Source organism: Hyperolius riggenbachi, chromosome 1 (genome assembly GCF_040937935.1).
Source record: "Hyperolius riggenbachi isolate aHypRig1 chromosome 1, aHypRig1.pri, whole genome shotgun sequence".
Lineage (NCBI taxonomy): Eukaryota > Metazoa > Chordata > Amphibia > Anura > Hyperoliidae > Hyperolius > Hyperolius riggenbachi.
In genome coordinates this window covers 362392526-362412079 of record NC_090646.1, presented here as the reverse complement: position 1 = coordinate 362412079, position 19554 = coordinate 362392526, and the positions used below count along the sequence as shown (strand labels likewise).

The 19554-nt window shown below is 41.6% G+C and overlaps 1 long non-coding RNA gene across 1 annotated transcript; it reads left to right on the top strand.

Moving 5' to 3' along the window:
- The first annotated feature begins 6548 nt into the window (after positions 1-6548).
- Positions 6549-14231, top strand: LOC137551034 (uncharacterized). The gene is made up of 3 exons (XR_011026983.1): positions 6549-6607; positions 9124-9394; positions 13183-14231. It is a non-coding gene; the product is annotated as an uncharacterized lncRNA (long non-coding RNA).
- Positions 14232-19554: the final 5323 nt, after the last annotated feature.

The window sequence follows — 19554 nt, the reverse complement described above, 5'->3', positions numbered from 1 at the left end:
TACCCCTGATCTACAGGCTCAGACTTCCATCCAGCTTGATGTCAAGCCATGCCACCAAATAAGAAATTTTTTAAAATATATTGAATGCTTTTCAACAAATTACTTAAAATTTCATCTGTTAAATCCCACTTTAAAATGACAAAAACATAAAATTACTTTGTCTAAGATATATTCTGTATTTCATTTTGTCACTGATGATATATGTTATAATAACAATTGTCAGCTGCTTGTGTACACTTGTCTTTTTGTCACTTACCCTTTCTAAACTTGTTCTATTAACTTCAGAATACTCTTGATAGTTTGCACATGTCAAAAGTGGGCTCTTTAAAATTAAAATTGAAATTTTAAATAAAACAATAAAAATATATTTTCATTTACTTTGATAATTATAATACATTTTAAAAAAACTACTTTCATTTTCTAAATCTTCACTTTTAGACTCAGTATCTGACTCTTCTTTTTCTGATACTAGTTATTTTTCTATTTGTGTTTGAAATGATCCGTGCTCTGAAACTTTTTCAGAATCACTACTGACTTCATCAGTTAATATATCATGTGTTTCAATGTCCTCCCATATTTCTGCATTGGTTAACCTCCTTAGCGGTATGCCCAACACTGTGTCGGGCATGTCGCTCGTTAGCCTCAGGAGTCCCCCAGGATTAATCTATCAGATGTAATGGCTGCAAAAGGTTTAGTTAACACTGGGCTAGCTAATATAGGTGGCCAGCACCCCCCAATGGCCCCCCGATCCAGCCGCTTATACATTACCCAGCCTGGTTCCAGCGACCACGGCAGCCTCCCCTCACAATTCCAGTCTTCTCTATGGGGAGGATCATGGCATAACGCTCAGGAGGTTCATGGTAAAGACATAATGTTTTCTAAAAAGAATAAAATTAACAACGTTATAAATATGTAATATATATAGTATAAATGTATATATATATATATATATATATATATATATATATATATATATATATATATATATATATATATATATATCTATATATATATATATATATATATATATATATATAATCTTTTTTTTTTATGTTTTCTTCCCCTTTGTCATTCCCCTTTCTATGTTTCTACGTCCTTTTTCTGTGCCACCTCATCTTAGCCTGTGCATATGTAGCGATTGCATGCCGTCGTTAAGGCACACAGTTTGGTGTCCACAGTGCTGTATAGATGCATTACTAGGCAAGAACATTACAATTCATCTATACAGCATTGGTTCCCTGAGTTGTGGCTACAGTGATCTGCTATGATCGACAGCCATTACGGATGTCTACAAATCTTAAAGCGGAACTGCAATATAGAAAAAAAATAAATAAATAAACATACCAGTAGATTCTAAATTATAAACTCTATCTGTCTGTATGATTTTTGCCGCTCCCCGTTGCTGAAATCACTGTATTTTGTAATTTTTATTCATTTCCTGGTTTCAGCCAAGATGGTCGCAGTGCCTGATAACTTCTGGGTTACTGCTCCTCATTAGTATGTATTTTTTTTTTGTAGTAGCGTGCACGAGAGGATTACAGCACTGCACATGCGTAACTTGTCCTCTCGTGCACTCTCAATCAAGAGCCCAGCTACCATTGTGAGTACACTTGTACTGTTTGTAATAACCTCCCTAGCGGTTAAGCGGTAAAAAGGAGCCTGGCTCGTCCAGCTAACAGTTGCTGAAAGTGGTATGGACGAGCCAGGCTCGTGAACGCAGCCATGGAGATTTGTAGCAGCTGATACACCCTCCCTCCACTGTGCATCCCTTCCCCCTCCTCCTGTTCCCCAGCGTTAGGCTGTAAACCCCCCCTCCCTCCACTGTACATTCATTCCTTCTGATTCCCCAGCGTTAGGCAATACATCCACCCTCCCTCCACTCTGCATTCCCTCTGATCCCCCAGCGTTAGGCTGTAAATCCCCCGTCCCTCTGCTGTGCATTCTGATCCCCCAGCGTTAGGCTGTAAATCCCCCCTCCCTCCACTGATCTCCCCCCTATTGTGGGCAGTGTCCCTGGCAGCGCAGTGAATAGGGCAGGGGATGATTTACTCACTGAGGTTCTTTCCAGCGATGACTGAGTATTCTTCTCTGCATGCAGCTCTGGGCTATTGTAAACAGTACACGCGGCTGACTGTATACAATAGCCCAGAGCTGGATGCAGAGAAGGATACTCGTTCATCGCTGGAAAGAGCCTCGGTGAGTAAAACACCCCCTGCCCTATTCACAGCGCTGCCAGGGACACTGCCCACAATAGGGGGGAGATCAGTGGAGTGAGCAGGGATTTACAGCCTAACGCTGGTGGATCAGAATGCACAGCAGAGGGACGGGGGATTTACAGCCTAACGCTGGGGGATCAGAATGAAGGAATGTACAGAGGCCTGTCTCCTCCTCGTTCATGTGTCATATCAGCGCTCACGCTGCGCTGAAGGAACGAGCGTGGAGTGGCACTGGTGGGGCGGAGAAAGGGTGGGTACCTGGCCTGAGGGGAAGTAAACCATTTTGCAGGGGGAGGAAAACTGACTCGTCTGCCTGATTTTAGCATCGACTTATAAGTCGATGCTGTTTACCGGCAGAATCTCGGGATGGAGAGAACACACAAAGAGCTCCATAGGGCGCACAGAGGTATGTCATCGTTAAAGGTACATACCCATATTATCACATTGTATTAAAAAAAGATCCTTCAGTTCCGCTTTAAGGCCAAGTATAGGTGATATAAGGGGTTAATTAGTTTTGTGGGGGTTAAAACTTCCTAAAAAAACACTTTTTATATAACACTGTTGCTTTAAATTAAAAAAAATATACTGTATTTTTTTTTCTTTATAACTTTATGTAAGAATGTGAACATTTTCTTTAATTCTAAGTTTAATAATATATCTTGCAATATTCTCTTCTTAATCTGTAGATTATGTATTGTCAACAAGTAAAAAGCCACAAAAATGTGTCCTTAAAAGAATAAAGAGTTGTTCTTAAATTAAGAGATGTCATCGGTATTGAGACAGAAATCAGGGCAGGCAGCAGTCAACGTAGTCGGGGTCACAAGCACGAGGGCATACCAGAATAATCAGATCAAAAAGTTTTAGACAGGACGGGTTACAAATGAAGCACAAGTGAAAGAGCAAGCCAGAAATACAAGTCTAGCCTTTATAAGTCAGAAGTTTGCTGGGGTTGGAATAGGAGGCCCACCCAACCTTCCTTCCTATTCTAGAGCTTAGGTCCCTTTTAAAGTGTACCAGAGACAAGAAGTGTCTCAAGTACCATACTTACCTGGGGCTTCCTTAGGCCCCCTTGAGGCCGCTCATCCCACATCTCCTCCCTAGGAGGATCCTAAGTCCCACAATCCGGCCCAAAAGCTTGGCCAAATTGTGCTTTGTTGCGCATGTGCGGCTCGGCCGTGAATGCGCATCTGTCGCAGCACCACTGCCAGGAACATTTTGTTTCTGCTCAGAACGTCTCCCCAACAGTATATATATATATATATAAATATATATATATATACTGTATATATCAGTAGACGTTGTTCAAAGAAAAAAATTGTACTAAATAAATAAAAAGAATTCTCTGAACACCATTTCAAAAATTAGAAAAGAACAGCTTAGACTTGAGGAAATCTTAAAAGATGTTGTTGTACTAAAACATCCTTGTTGGGTTTTTCTTCTCTTGCAATGTTTGCTGGGTAATCAGATTTGTTTATATTCCATTGCACTTGCAATTCCCCATTGGCAATTTTTAGTGCATAATGTAAATTTGCTAAACAGGTATTTTGAGTGGGCTGTTTTTGCAGACGAGTAATCCACTTGTTTTGTCTTTGTGGGTATTCTAATCTGTATCTGTCTGTATCTAGTTCTTGGCTATTTATATTGTTTTTTTACCTTGGCATGCTCTCTTTCAACATTTTTATTATGTAACTAGTTGACCTAAGCCCGTTTAAAAACGAGCTCTAGGTCTTTTCACGCCGCCACCGCCAGTCAGTGCACATGCGCGCGCACCCGTCCACTCAGTCCACTCAGCTCCCTGGCCCTGTCCTCCTGTCCCAACAGCTGTCCGTGCTGCGCACAAGCGCAGTAGCGAAAAACATGGACACAGGGACAGTTGGACACAGCGACACAGGGATTTTATTAGATAGGATAGAATAGCCTGTTTGGTCCTAAACTCCATCGAGTCTATTCAAAAATGAAGTCTTTTGGATCTGTACTTTAAAACAGTACTGTGGTAATTTTGCAGTTTTCCCGTCTGACAAAATAGTGATTGTATTTCTTTTCTTAGTTTAGGGCTCTGTACAATATCTGATAACACTTCAAATGTAGAGGAGTCTTTTTCTATCCACGGTTGACGATTATGTAGTGGTATTTTACCGTGGTTACAATTTTACCGTATGTCCCCTTCAATCCAGTGGTGTTCATTGGTGATGAGATGTACCGTATTTTTCAGACCATAAGACGCTCCAGGCCATAAAACCTAGGTTTAGAGGACAAAAACCATGGAAAAAATAAAAATATACTAAGCCTGGTGCATCTTTGGTCAGGGGCATCTTTTGGAGCTTTTCCCCCAAACTGTCTCTATGTAAGCTACACTGCCCAGCTAAAATTACCTCTGCTGCCCCCCAGCTACAGTAACCCCCACCTAAACTAAGAAGCCATAGTTTAGGAAGCCGCCGAGGCTCTCTTCATTCTCCAGCCATTGGCGGCTTCCAACGCACTCCTCCTCCCGACCAGGTCGAGTCCTTCCTGGTGCTGTGACTTGTGGCCGACCTTTCAGTTGATGGGAGAAGTGCAGATGGTGGCAGGTAACATCATCACGCTGAGATCACACTGTATCAGGTGATTGATTTACCGCAGACCTAGCGAGGGTGACCTCTGCGGTCATAGAGATAGGTGATCACTTGGCGCTGGTCCAAAAATGTAGCATTCAGACCATAAGACGCACTGACTCCCCCCCCCCCCCCCCCCCCCCCCCACACACACACACACATACTTTTGGGGGAGAAAAAGTGCTTCTTATGGAATGAAAAATACGGTAATAAAGAAAACCATTAGTCTTGAAAAAAATTTGGATTGCCTCTGCAGGCACAACTACACCAATAGAAATGGTCAATAATTGGACCTATCCATGGAAACATTTCTGAACAATTACGCATTTTTGCTACTTGTAGTAGAGATTTTTTTCAATGATTTGGCATAGTGCTGATGTATAGTATCCTTGTATTTCGTTTTCATCAATTTACTTATTCCTGGATGTTTGTCTGTTCCAACAATATTTACATCATAGTCTAATCGCAGTCTGTCCATGCACCTTTCAAAGGCTAGTTTTTCCATATTTACAGAAGATTTTGTTTCTGTTACCTGCATCACTTCAAAATCTAGAATTATTGTACTCTGTCCTTCCATAATAGAATAACAGCAATATTTTGCTGAGAATCCAGGACTGTCGCACATGCCGTCCCCATATTTATTTAAGTATTTATATAGGGCCGACATATTACGCAGTGCTGTACAGAGTATATTGTCTTGTCACTAACTGTCCCTCAGAGAGGCTCACGATCTAATCCCTTACACATAAACTTACACATGAACTTCTGAAAGTGTGGTTTTTATTTCATTTTTTTCTTCTTACCAATGTTTTTCAATAGTTGGGAAAATAAATTTATGTTGGTATTTGTAGAAAGTTTTTCACCAGAAATTTGTAGATTCATATATTCTGCCAAATCTGAAAACTTATTGCAACTAGGGATGATCAATGAGATGCAAATGCTTCTGAAATTATGCAAATTCGTATGCAAATATATGCAGCTTGGAAAAGGATCAATCAATTTAAACCTGGGTTTAAATGTATTGGTCAATGTTCAAACTGCAAAGATTTGCATAAAAATGTGCATACATTTGCATCAACTGGGAATAATTTGCATCTCTTTGATCATCCCTAGATCTGCTGCTATTTTACTAACTCGGGTTGGCTTTACCAAAACGTTTCTTTCTTGCCATCTTCACAGATGCTATGCACAATCAATACAATACCCTCATTTTTTTTGTGTGCAAAAAAAGAGATTATTTCTACACAATTATCTTTCAGACACTTAGTTTTCGTTTAGGGCTAGTTCCCACTGGGCGCTTTGATAGCGTTTTGCTGATCTCTGGCGATCAGCAAAAAGCTGTTTTTTCACTGTACAGGAAAGCGATTTAGGAGTGATTGCATTTTGTGATTCTATAACATTGAAATGCAATTGTTCCAAAATCACTCCAAAAATGCTACATGCACCATCAGCAAATCACTAATCACTGGCGATCGCTACAGTTGTGAACATTACCATTGACTTGCATTAGCAGCAGCATTTTGCTGATCGCCAGTGATCAGCAAATCGCTGAAAAGTCATCCAGTGTGAAGTAGCCCTAACAGGTTATCCAGGCAGGAGTCAAAGATAATGTACCGTACTTCTTTTCTGTGGCCTCTTCCAGAAGAACATCCATATTTGATAAATCTTTCATTCGTTCTACCCTGCAATCCATAGAGATGTCAGATTTGTAGGACTCGTCTGAATGTACTATTGTTTCTCCAGGTGGATTGTAAGTTAGCGAGTCTTGGATGCCCTGACTTGTGAAGACCTTCTGCTGAGGTAGAAGTATTGGTTGGTAATGGGTTTTTGTTGTGTTTTGTTGCAATGTAGATTCCACAACTCTAATATTATTTGGGTCAATGCTTGCTCATAAACTTTTGAATAAGAGTGTTCTTTCTGAAGACATTTTTGACCAATAACTTGGGATCATTTTGAAATTGAAAAAACATCTTTAGGACATGTTTGTGTGCTGGCTTCTAAGGTATGAATGTTACGAGAAGCTATGTTATTTATTTTTTGTCTCTTATTATAACTACTATTACAATAGTCATATGTAGTTATGTACACTAGGGAGCTCAAATAAGTGAGGAACAGCATTTTCTTTAGCTACTTAAAGCCCGCTCCACGCCAGTCCTGGGGGCGTGTTTTGCAGGAGCTCGCACGCGCCAATTCGTGCGTATCTCCGCTTGAATGACAGTCATTAGTCTCCCAGCAGCAATCGCCACATGGAGACTGTTAGACTTTGAAAACGCCGTCTATTTCCAATGTACATCGCTGCGATCTATGGCAGTGCTGCACTGTGTCACACGGCTGTCCCACTGGGAGGCACAGGAGCAATCAGCTGTCATAGGCTGATGCCTTTGACAGTCGATCGCTGTGATTGGTTGGCGGTGGGAGGGAAATAAAAATAAGAAAAAAAATAGCTATTTTTATAAAAAAAAATGAATAAATATATATATAAAAAAATAAACAAACATCCCAGCAGCAATCACAGCCCACCAACAGAAATCTCTGCTGGTGGGCAGAAAAGGGGGGGGGGAATCACTTGTGTGCTGAATTGTACGGCCCTGAAGTGAGACCTTAAAGCTGCAATGGACTAAATTGTAAAAACTCGCCAGGTCAGTATGGGGGGGGGGGGGGGGTGTAAGCCTACGGTCCTCAAGTGGTTAAAGGACCTCAGTCGTGAAAATCTTAAAATTTAAAATACGTGTAAATATATGCAAGAAGTACCTTTCTTCCACAGTGAAATGAGTAATAAATTACTTTTCTTCTATGTTGCTGTGCTGTCACTTACAGTAAGTAGTAGAAATCTGACATTACCAACAGATTTTGGACTAGCCATTTTTCTCATGGGGGGTTCTTAGGGTTTTCTTTGTTTTTAAAAGCACTTTAAAAGCCCAGTGAATGGCAGTTGCTCCGTCCAACTTCCAAAGAAATGTAAGGTGAGGAGGGAGGCCGGCCAGCATCATTGTATGAATCTTTTTCAGGGAATGTCTTTATAAAGAATAAAGGCCATGCTGAGAATCCCCTATGAAGAGATGGACTAACCCAAAACCTGTCGGTTCTGTCAGAATTCTACTACCTACCGTAAGTGACAGCAACAAAGGAGAAAAGTAATGTATGGCTCATTTTACTATGGATGAAATGTACTTCTTATTTGTATGTGTTTTAAATGTTAAGATTTTGGCGACAGTTACTCTTTAAGAACAATTCATTATCTGAAAAATGTGCCGAACAAATGCAGAATTTGTCTCCTCTACTATCCTTTAGAGCACTTTCTACATATTATTCTATGAAAGTCTACATGGACCCCAATAGCTTGTATCCATTGTATAATTTTGGATTTCTCCTTTGGAAATTATGAGTAGTTATTTTGGGATCCTCCAGTCTGCTTTGAGAAGAATTTTTGCATCCGGGGAAAAACAGTTAGGCATTTCTAAGGAAGATATATATATATATATATATATATATATATATATATATATATATATATATACACAGTGCTGCCTATAATTATTCCCCTGGCAAATTCTGACTTAAAGTTACTTTTATTCAACCAGCAGTCTGCAGAGAAACTTGGCCTTGGACACCAGTGGACATTTCAGCAGGACAATGACCCAAAACACACAGCAAAAGTTGTGAAGAAATTTAGCAGACAACAACATTAACATTTTGGAGTAGCCCAGCCAGAGTCCTGACTTGAATCCAATTGAAAATCTGTAGAGGGAACTAAAGATCGGGGTGATGGCAAGAAGACCTTCCAACTGAAAGATTTGGAGCTTATTGCTAAAGATGAATGGGCAAAAATACCTGTAGAGAAATGCAAAAAGCTGGTCTGCAATTATAGAAAGTGTTTGATTGCTGTCATAGCCAATATAGGCTTTCCTATTGATTAATGAGAAGGGTATGAATAATTTTGGACTGGACACTTTTTGCTCAAATGTAAATAAAAGCTGAGACTTTTTTTCCACAATAATGCCTCTTGTACATCATCTTATTATCTTTTGGGAGACACCTATGTCATTTCCCGGAAAACAATTACTTGCTGGCTGTATAAAAGTAACTTTAAGTCAAAATTTGTCATGGGTATGAATCATTTTTAGAGATGTAGGCGAGCAGCCCGCTCGCTGCTCGATGCAAACAGCGGGCCCTGTATTACTTCCGAGTCACAATATCCCGGTGTAGTACGCCTGCCCGTGTCTGCACGCGTTCTTTAGCAATATATTTAATATATTGCCCTACTGAAAGCCAATTACCAAATTTAAACACTTTAACTCTCTTGTCTTTGCTCTTAGGTCACTACAAGTAATTTCAGCATCAGCATTACACATACCCACAATATATCCTCTCTTAACCAATTCTCTGTTATAGCACCACAAGGCTTGGTCTTGGATTATTATTTGGATTAAATCAGACCTATCTTCTCTTCTGAAGAAAGAAGGATCCCATAAGCCAACCTTTCAACAACAAAAAAATTGGAAAAAGTATATAGCCTAAAAAAATAATTCTCATTCCCTTGAGCTAGTTTCTTTCAGATGCATCTTAAAAAGGACAACTTCTTCCATGGTGAGTGCTCTTCACCTGCTCTCTACATCTAGCTTTGAAATCCACATTACACAATACTTTAGGTATTGCAGTGCCATTCTTAATTTTTATATATAATATAATCACATTAAGAAAAAAAGATTTGTGTTTGATTTGCTGGAATCTTTATATAACACAGTTTAATTGCATTTCTGTGTTTCAATAGTTTACAATAATTACCCATTAAAGCCCCTGTCCAGCTTAATTTTTTCATTAGGCTAATATTTATCACCATGCAAGTTCAGTGTAAGTGTGTAAAAAAATGCCTTTGCTTGACTACAGTGGTAATGAACAACTGCTGACAGCCACAGCTTTCCTCCCTGTCACTTCCAGCAGATTGGAGCCATCGCCAAGAAGACAGGGACATCATAGGGAGGAGGCCACAGTGGCTCATCCACCACTGATCTAGGCCCCCTCTTTACATGGGGGCTTCTCCATGGTTGGGCAATGGCAGGTTAGTGCTGCTACTCCCCCAGCCAGGCCACTACTGCTTGCCCATCCACTGCTACATGCGGTTTGCTCACCCCACCACTGCTAGGTGGACTGCTCCTCTCCTTGAAGGATCATGGATCTTTTTTCTGAGCCCTCACCAGCCATCAGGACCCTTTGCTACATAGCCCCATCAGCCATAGGGGACGCTGAACTCCCTCTCTCACAGGCACGAACTGTACCCACCAGCCTTCGGGGTCACTTCCAGCAAATGCTTCATTCTGCCACATGGATGCGTTGCTGTATGATGTGGGACACTCGCTAGGCCGCCTCCTGCATTGGACTACACCAGGGCTATATATTTTCTGTCTCTCTCTCTACCTCTCTCTCTCTCTCTCTTCTTTCTTTTTCTCATGGACCTTCAGAGGCTGAACAGCTGTCGAGCACCGCTGGTATAGTGGCTGCTTCGCTCAACATAGCTCTCAGGCCATCCCTCTGGTCCTTCTCAGCTATACTTACACATGTTGTGCTTAAAGATACTTTGGGGTCAATTTATAAAAGGCTGTGTGAAAGAAAAATCTTGTCGGGAAAATACCGCATTCAGTATTTTAGACTTTTGTGTGGTAATTCATAAAAATGTTCACAGGTGCGATAGAAGTGCGGTAAATTACCGAAGCCCTTTGACAAAAACCTCTGCGGTAGCTCAGTGAGGTCATTGCAAGGCATCCCAACATCCCTTTAAAGAACAAGCGACACCCATGCTAACCTAGAAATGAAAACCACATGTATAAGTAGATAAATACTACCTCTACTTGCATAACAGATGTATTGTGCTATCCACGTAATGATTCCTGTGAATTTTACAAAGGAAAAGCAGAAAATCTTTTTCTAGGCAGTGGCCATCTTGCCAAGCTAATGCTGACATCATATCCTCCCTGACTCTTGTTCCCCCCCCTTTTTCTTGCTCATTGTGTATTCATTAGCTGCCCTTCTCCCAGAGTCATTTTTTTTATTTACTGTACACATCCAATCACTGAGTCACCTCAGCCTTGCTTGTAAACACAAGTGATCAGCTAGGCAGGGAAATAAATGGAAGAGGAGGAATATATTATGGATAAAAAGAACTCCCAGCATTCAAAAGAACTCCTAGCATTCAAAAGAACTCCCAGCATTCAACTTTTTGGCACTGTTTGGCACTAGGGCAAGTGCTCCTATAGTATGTAATAACTCCAAACCATAACAGCAGAAAAAGTTTTGAATGCAGGATTAGCATCTTTATCACTTAATACACTCAGACCAGTTGCTGTTGAAATTTGATTTTTATGGTGACAATACTGCTTTAAATGTGCATGTTTTGTTATACTGCCTCTGCTCGCTCTGAATCTGTCTATTAGTCTTTATTACCATTCTATTTAATTGCCACAGGTTAGAATAACTTCCAAGAAACTTTACACATGTTCTGCTTGGCTGATTTTCCCCACTAGCTTCTAAGAAGGTGTTAAGCTTGGAGGTGTAATCTCCACAGTCAGCATACAACACATAAGCTGACGTGAAGGAGGTACACACACCAGCACAAGGGATCAGGATATTCCCAGTTTAGTGGAGGAGAGGACTGACTCCAATAGGAGATTGTGGTGCACAGAGCCGGCGCAGATCCGAACAGCCACAAACAACACTTTCGTAATAACGTCTCAGCGCAAAGTAGCGCTGAGCGCATAAACCAGGACTGAGGAGATCAGGACAAGTAGACAGAATGAACGCTTGCTAGCTAGCGGCTACTTAGCGACAGCAAGCGTCCAAAACCAGACAGACTGGAATGAGGCAGCCAATGCGTTGCGGCGATGGCGTGCCTCACAAAGACAGGACAGGATAGTCAGAAAATAGCTGGATCAAGATAGATGAACGTAACACAGATAAATATACAATAAGTATGATTTCCTAGCGTATTACAATTACAGCTATCAATGAAACTATTCGTAACGTCTGACTAACATATGTATATATCGGCAATGAACCGATATATGACATAAGCAGGAACTCTGACTAAGACTGGAGTAATACAGGGAACAGGACTCAGAAGGATTCGCTATCTCTTCGCAGAGATGAACGCAATCCACAAACAGGACCAGGAACAGGATAACTAGCTCAGCGTGCTGGAACGCTAACTAACGGAACACAGGATATAAACAGTTCGTGTACGTATATATCAGCGACACTGATGTATCAACGTAACACGAATACAAGGAAAATAATAAACGTGCAAGTATGCGTATATATTGGCGATGAACCAATATATGACACAAGACAAGCAAAGTAACAACTTCTAGAAACAAGAGCAGAACTAGGAGGACTCGCTGACCCCTTCGCAGGAGTCAGCGCAGTCCACACAGATTAGGAACGAGGTGGGGCACGGGCAGAGTAACAGACAGGATCTGAGACTATGGTAGCCCATGAGACATTGCAGGAAGCAGTTCTTTATACTGAGGTCATCCAATGGGAGCAGACCTGCAGATTCCCACACAAGTGAATGGTAATTAATCACAGGCTGATAGCAGGAAAAGGCAGACAATGATATGCAGCCTGCAGGAAAGGGACTGCCCCTCCACTGCAGCAGACAATGTTTGTTAAACTGTCATTAATTTCAGAGTGACTGCAGATGGAATCAGCAACTAGTTTAAGTGCAAACCAAACTATGCAAGAAAATGCATGTAATGACATCCGAACTGCTCTGGTTACAATACCACTGCAGCCAGCAGTAAACGCTGCAGACATGATCATAACACAAGGTATTCAGGGGATGACTTTTTTGTTCCGTCTCGCTCTGCTGCTGCCTGGGGGGGTTTAAAAGCTTGTCCCGCCGGCGAATGCTGCGGGTCCTATCAGATTCCCTCATTCAGACTTGCAGGAGAACAGGGGTCATTTCCATTGGCTTCCTGCTCCTGTCAGTCACAGCTGCCTCTACTTCTGCTATTGAGTCACACTCCCACAGTCTACTCTCCACATTGTTTTTGCCACTTCAAAGCAGAATGTAATGCTTCATGCCCTTACAGCCCATTGTCTGCTTTATGAATTGACATTTACTGACATGTATTGAGGTAATTACCGCAGAAGTCGGTAATTTACTGCACTGCTTGGTAATTTTAGCTTTTCATGTGGAAAAAGGGTTTATGAATAGACATTTTACTAAGTACTCAGTAAAGTCAGCTGTTTTCTACATTACCAAATGCGGTAATGCTTTATGAATCGACCCCTTTGTGTACTTTGTGTTCTGTACCTGAAGTGTAAGTGTTTTATTAGTTGATTTGAACTGTACTATCACTATGTGCCACAAACCTTTTCAGGTACAACTTCTGTTGTATTTGGCGAAATAAAAGATTCTGATGACTTCCTTCTCAAGACCACCGGACTTCTGGAAGGGGACGTGTGGCTGAGCTTCCCCTTACCACTGCTATCGATCAGGACTCTCGTGGAGACCATGACAAACCTGCCACTCAATTCACCTTAAAGGACCAATGGAGGAAGGTAGCAAAGACAGAAAACGGAGAGGAGCTATCAGAGTCAACAATGAGAGCCAATCTAAGATTTGCACAGATAATGACACAGAAGTGGTCACATGGTTGCAGCAATCTTAATTAAAGAAATCTATTTAGGTGCCTTTTTAAGCAATTAGACATAACTAACATGATTGCTATATATCAATGCACTAAACTTCCTCCACACCGGCACATACTGCCTCCATTCCACCGACCCCATCTACTGATAATTTTTATTTTGGTTTCTCCAGCCTTGTTAATACAGACAAAGTCCATCCTAACATTCTTCCACTTCTTATCAGCTTAAACCCCACTGACATTACTCTTCTTCTGCGCTGGCTCGTTCTCTACTGCCTACCAATATGCCATCTCTACTCGAATATGCATTTTTTTATCCCATCTTCTCACAGAGTGCACCCCAATGTCAAGAAAAATTAGGGCTTTTACTGTTCAGGACTCAATTAAATAAAAGATTAAAAAGGCTTGGTAAAGGGGTATAATAAACAAATAACCATAAAACTGTTGTTGTTTGCGCTGTGTAAACATGCATGAAAATACAATTGCATTACAATGCACAAAAATTGGAAGAAAAAATAAAACCACACCATTGCACTTTGAAAATCTATAAAAACTACAGTAATATGGATTTCACTTTTCCTGTACGTTTCATTGTTGGAACGAACCTTAACCTCCTTGCCGGTTATCCCGAGCTTAGCTCGGGGTAACCTGCGCAGGAGGATTTCTCAGGCCCCGCTGGGCCGATTCGCATAATTTTTTTCCCTACACGCAGCTAGCACTTTGCTAGCTGCGTGTAGTACGCGATCGCCGCCAATACCCACCGATTCGCCGCTACCCACCGCGCCGCCCCCCCACCCCAGGCCCCTGCGCAGCCTGGCCAATCCGTGCCAGGCAGCGCTGAGGGGTGGATCGGGATTCCCTATGATGTCCCGACTTCCATGACGTCGGTGACGTCATCCTGCCCCGTCGCCATGGCGACCGGGGAAGCCCTGCAGGAAATCCCGTTCTGAATGCGATTTCCTGCTTACTCTGATCGCCGGAGGCGATCGGAGTGGGTGGGGGGATGCCGCCGCTCAGTGGCTATCATGTAGCGATCCCTGGGCTCGCTACATGATTTGAAAAAAAAAACAAAACAAAAAAAACAAGTGCTGCGCTGCCTCCTTGCCGCCGAGAATTCGACTGGCAGGGAGGTTAAGATGCTCTTGAATTTTCTTTGGAATGTCAAGTGTTAAATCTAATTTAGTTTTCAAACATTCTAAATCAGAACACATATTTTTTTTCTTCTTTTCAGTCTATATACTAATATAAATAAAAGCAACAATAATAATATAGGTCGATGAAAGGTCTGATGAAGAAAGAAATGTGTTATGATTTTTCTATTAATTTAAAAGCAAATGTTAAAAATGAAAAGAAAAATCTTTAAACCAACAGGGACCAGACCTGACTCAATACATGTCTCCAGGGAAGCAATGTTCCATTTTTATTTGGTCCTCTTAATTAATCTTCAAAATTCTACATATAAATGATAATTTTATGCTTTGATACATTAGTTATATTTATTGCTATGCTATCTTACCGTTGCATTGATACATAAAAGTGGTATGAATTACATAAAAGTGCATAAAATGAGCTTGAATGGTATCTTTAAAATAGTTTAATTAAAAATGGTAAAAATGGATGTTACTTGTGCCAGTATCAGTGAGGAACTACCTTTTTGAACATAAAATAGCTGCCCACATTCTGCAAGACATGTTTGTTAAAGAGAACCCGAGGTGTGTTTAAAGAATGTTATCTGCATACAGAGGCTGAATCTGCCTATACAGCCCAGCCTCTGTTGCTATCCCAAACCCCACTAAGGTCCCCCTGCACTCTGCAATACCTCACAAATCACAGCCGTGCTGTGAGGCTGTGTTTACATCTGTAGTGTCAGTCTCAGCTGCTCCCCCGCCTCCTGCATAGCTCCGGTCCCTGCCCCCGTCCCTTCCCTCCAATCAGCAGGGAGGGAAGGGATGCAGGCGGGGACTGGAGTTCTGCAGGAGGCGGGGAAAGCAGCAGACTGACACTATAGAGATAAACACAGCCAGCTCTGACAAGCTGTTTGTCAGCAGCGTGGCTGTGATTTATAAGGGATTGCAGAGTGCAGGGGGACCTTAGGGGGGTTTGGGATAGCAACAGAGGCTGGGCTGTAAAGGCAGATCCAGCCTCTGTATGCAGATAATGTTCTTCAAACCCACCTCGGGTTCTCTTTAAACCAAGCTTGAGTTCTGCTTGCTATAAAGTGCATGAGCCTATTATCACGCTGGTACGTGATAAGGTAACGTACAGGTATATACACAACAATAGTACGTAAAGCGTAGTCAGGATTGGGCCGTATTCATGCACAAGTCAGAGATATCAAGGTACAGAGTCGCTAAACAGAATTGTAGTCAATAATCAAAACAGAGTCATACACATAAGTCAGATGTCAGTCGTATTGTAAGGATCAGGCAATAACGAAGTCAGGGACAGGCCGAGTCGAACACGTGTATCAGATAGAAACGTTACAGAAGGATCAGACTAGAGCAAGGTCAAAAGGCAGGCAAAAGGTTGGTACACAGATAAATATACAATAGATGTTACTACAATAATATTACTAGAATTACGCATAAATTTCAAAGTACAATTACAAGAACAATACTGACTGACTAGAGTACATATATATTGTGCGTCTACACAATATAATAATGGAGCTCAAATACTGCTTGCTAGGCCAAGAACCAGCAAACTGATTAGTATCAAGGCCAGTGAGCAACTGAAGCTCTGGCCTTAAATACACAACAGGCAACTCTCAAAACTACTCCCTAGGTGATGTCAGCTGATGACATCACCTCAGATCTGCCTTCAGCCTGTAAAGGCCGCTCTGACTCGCGCGCGTGCATCTGGCAGAACTGCGCACGCGCACGCCCTGACTCACCGCCGAAGAGATGCCAGGGATGCCGTCCGAGGATGACGGCTTGGAAGACCCGCTAGAGGACTCCAGCACAAAAGTCTAGCCGCTCGACCGGACCACGCCGGAGACGCCCTGGAAGGTAATGATGTTACACCTATTTTATTAAAGGGAGCTTCGGCTTAGTTTTGCAACAGTAGTCTCAGCAGCAGGGGTATATTGAAATTCTCTGTATACTAAGAACTGTGTCTGGCTCATACTGCATCTGCACTTCATTGGAATGAATAAACAAGAGTGCATGCATCACACTCTAGAGATGGTGGTCCAAATAAATGTACAGTGGCCTAAGTATTTGATTGCCAGCAATGACACTTTTGACAGCACTGTGCATCTGCAGTGTGCAGTGTGTTTTTATATTAATTATTACACAATAAAAAAAAAAACATACCTGCCCCCCAATCATTAGTTCCTTGTTCTAAATCAGGGATGTCAAATCGGTCCAAAGAGGGCCAAGGTCCTCACACGTTTTTGACACAGCTCAAATTAATTGATGGGTCTAAATCAGGAAAGGTGTGGTCCCTCAGGTAGAACACATTCCTTTCTTTCTCACACAGTCCATTCTAAACACTGGCATGGATCTGGCCCTCCAGGCCTGGAGTTCGACACCTGTGTTCTAAATGAAGACTGGGATTCTCTAGGGAATTATTCCTCTGATTATTACCCTGCTGTCTTTGCTTCGTGTCCCCTGCCCCTGATCTTTCTATTATTCTGACCCTTAGTACCCAACTACTACAGTCTTTACATTTTAACTGATAAAGCTTCCACAAAAGCCGTGTAGAGTTTCTCTCTCTGGAAATAAACAAACATAACACATATTTTTTGCCTGTTGTTTATTTTCTACCACTTAAATTGAACCTGAACTCAAGAACACTATTACAAACAAAAGTTATAGGCCAGTTCCTCACAAAGGGACCATTCTGCAAATACCTTTTGTTTGTACATCTCAAGCTGTTTTCAGAAGATAATGACTTTTATCACTGTCTACTTTTATAGTGAAGTACTGTGAATGTCAACAGTGCTCATTCACATCATGACCTTGCGGTCTAAACACTTTGCCACTTTTCTCCCCGTGAGTATTCATCAATAACCCTTCAGAGTCTGAAGAAGTGTCAAATGGCAAAATTACAATGTGCATTAGTAAAACAATGGTATTTAGGTATGTAGAACATGACAGAAGTGAGTTAAAGGGAAGAAAACTTGAATTCAGATTTGGATTAAGAAACAAATTATAAGCAAAAAACACTTAAAACCAGGCACATTGCCTCCAGTTAGGACATTTAAATAAGTAATTTAAGGAAAGGGAGGTGCTAAAGGGGATGTGGCCAGAAAATAGCAAAAATCAGTAACCCTTTGCACGCTCGCATGCAAATGTTCAAACAAATGCATTCACAGATTCACTCATCCAGGCACCACTGTTATCCCTACAGCTAAATTAAAAGCCAGGGTATTAGTTCACAAAGGAATGCACTCTTTTGCTTAGTCACTTACACTGCGCAGAAGTACCCAGGTAAACGTAGGTGTCCTATCTCTGGCCCTGTAACATGCATAGTGCAGACATGCAAACATTCATTGCATCAAACCTATCTAGGGATTAGGAGTACACATCCTGACGTCCTCTCCTGGGACAGATAGCGCATCATACCGATCGCACAAGGGAGCTAATGTAATGTATGCATACGCACAATGCACATACACCAGCATAAGCTGTGTGCATGCTGACAAAAAACACAAACAGGGGAAGGAGGGAGTGCACTAGATTAAATCCCTGGCCACAAGGGTCAATAACAAGAAAAAAACACATAAATCCAGGCACATCGCCTCTAGTTAGGACATTTAAATAAGTAATTTAAGGAAAGGAAGGTGCTAAAGGGGGTGTGGCCAGAAAATAGCAAAAATAAGTAACCCTTTGCACGCTCGCATGCAAATGTTCAAACAAATGTATTCACAGATTCACTCATCCAAGCACCACGTATGCATACATTACGTTTAGTTAAAGTTTATCTATACATATCTATACATATCCATGGCATTGTATTTATAATGCATTTTCTTTTTGCTCTGCTGTTTTGTTTTTTTGTTTTGTGTTTGGTGTCGTTAGACTGGACTTATAGACTTATAGACTATAGACTATGGTAGTGCCCTCTCAGCAGTATTGTGAGTTATTACGTTTGTTCATGGTATTTTTTGACATTACTTCCTCCAAGAGTGTTAAACATATTTATTGGTGAAATGGTTAAACATATTTATTGGTGAAAATCTAATTTGTGCCCTTGATGTGTTAAGCTCAATAAAAAAAAAGTGTTTGAGTGTTTGCAGCCAGTGTTGTGCTGTCTCTTTCTTTTATATTGCAATGATTAAAGTAATCAAATACAGAGAGGGAAATGGTTGTTGTTGCATTTACACCCTATTGCGCAACCTCAATTGCCTGGCTGTGCTGATGATCTCCAGCCTCCAATATTTTAAACCACAGATTAAAAATGTGTATGCAAATCAGGCGCTCTGTCAACATTTTTACCATGACTAGTCACACATATAAGATCATTACCACCACTGTATAACTAAAGTGACAACTACAGAAACTACCTTCCATAAGCACTACAGAGTCATTTAGAACCACCATATTTCAGTTATAGCCAAGCAGAGCAGCCACTTTCAATGATGTTCCAAAATTGCTACCATGGATCTTTCAATTCTGTTAAAGGGATACTGTAGGGGGGTCAGGGGAAAATGAGTTGAACTTACCCGGGGCTTCTAACGGTCCCCCGCAGACATCCTGTGTTGGCGCAGCCACTTACCGATGCTCCGGCCTGGCCTCCGAGTCACTTCTGGAATTTCTGACTTTAAAGTCTGAAAACCACTGCGCCTGCGTTGCCGTGTCCTCGATCCCGCTGATGTCATCAAGAGCGCACAGCGCAGGCCCAGTATGGTCTGTGTCTGCGCAGTACACTCCTGGTGACATCAGCAGGAGCGAGGACACGGGCGTGCAGGGGCAGTGGTTTTCTGACTTTAAAGTCAGAAATTCCAGAAGTGAACTGGAGACGGGGCCGGAGCATCAGTGAGTGGCTGCGCCAACACAGGATGTCTGCGGGGGACCATTAGAAGCCTCGGGTAAGTTCAACTCATTTTCCCCCGACCCCCCTACAGTATCCCTTTAAGGAATTATTGAATCCCATAAC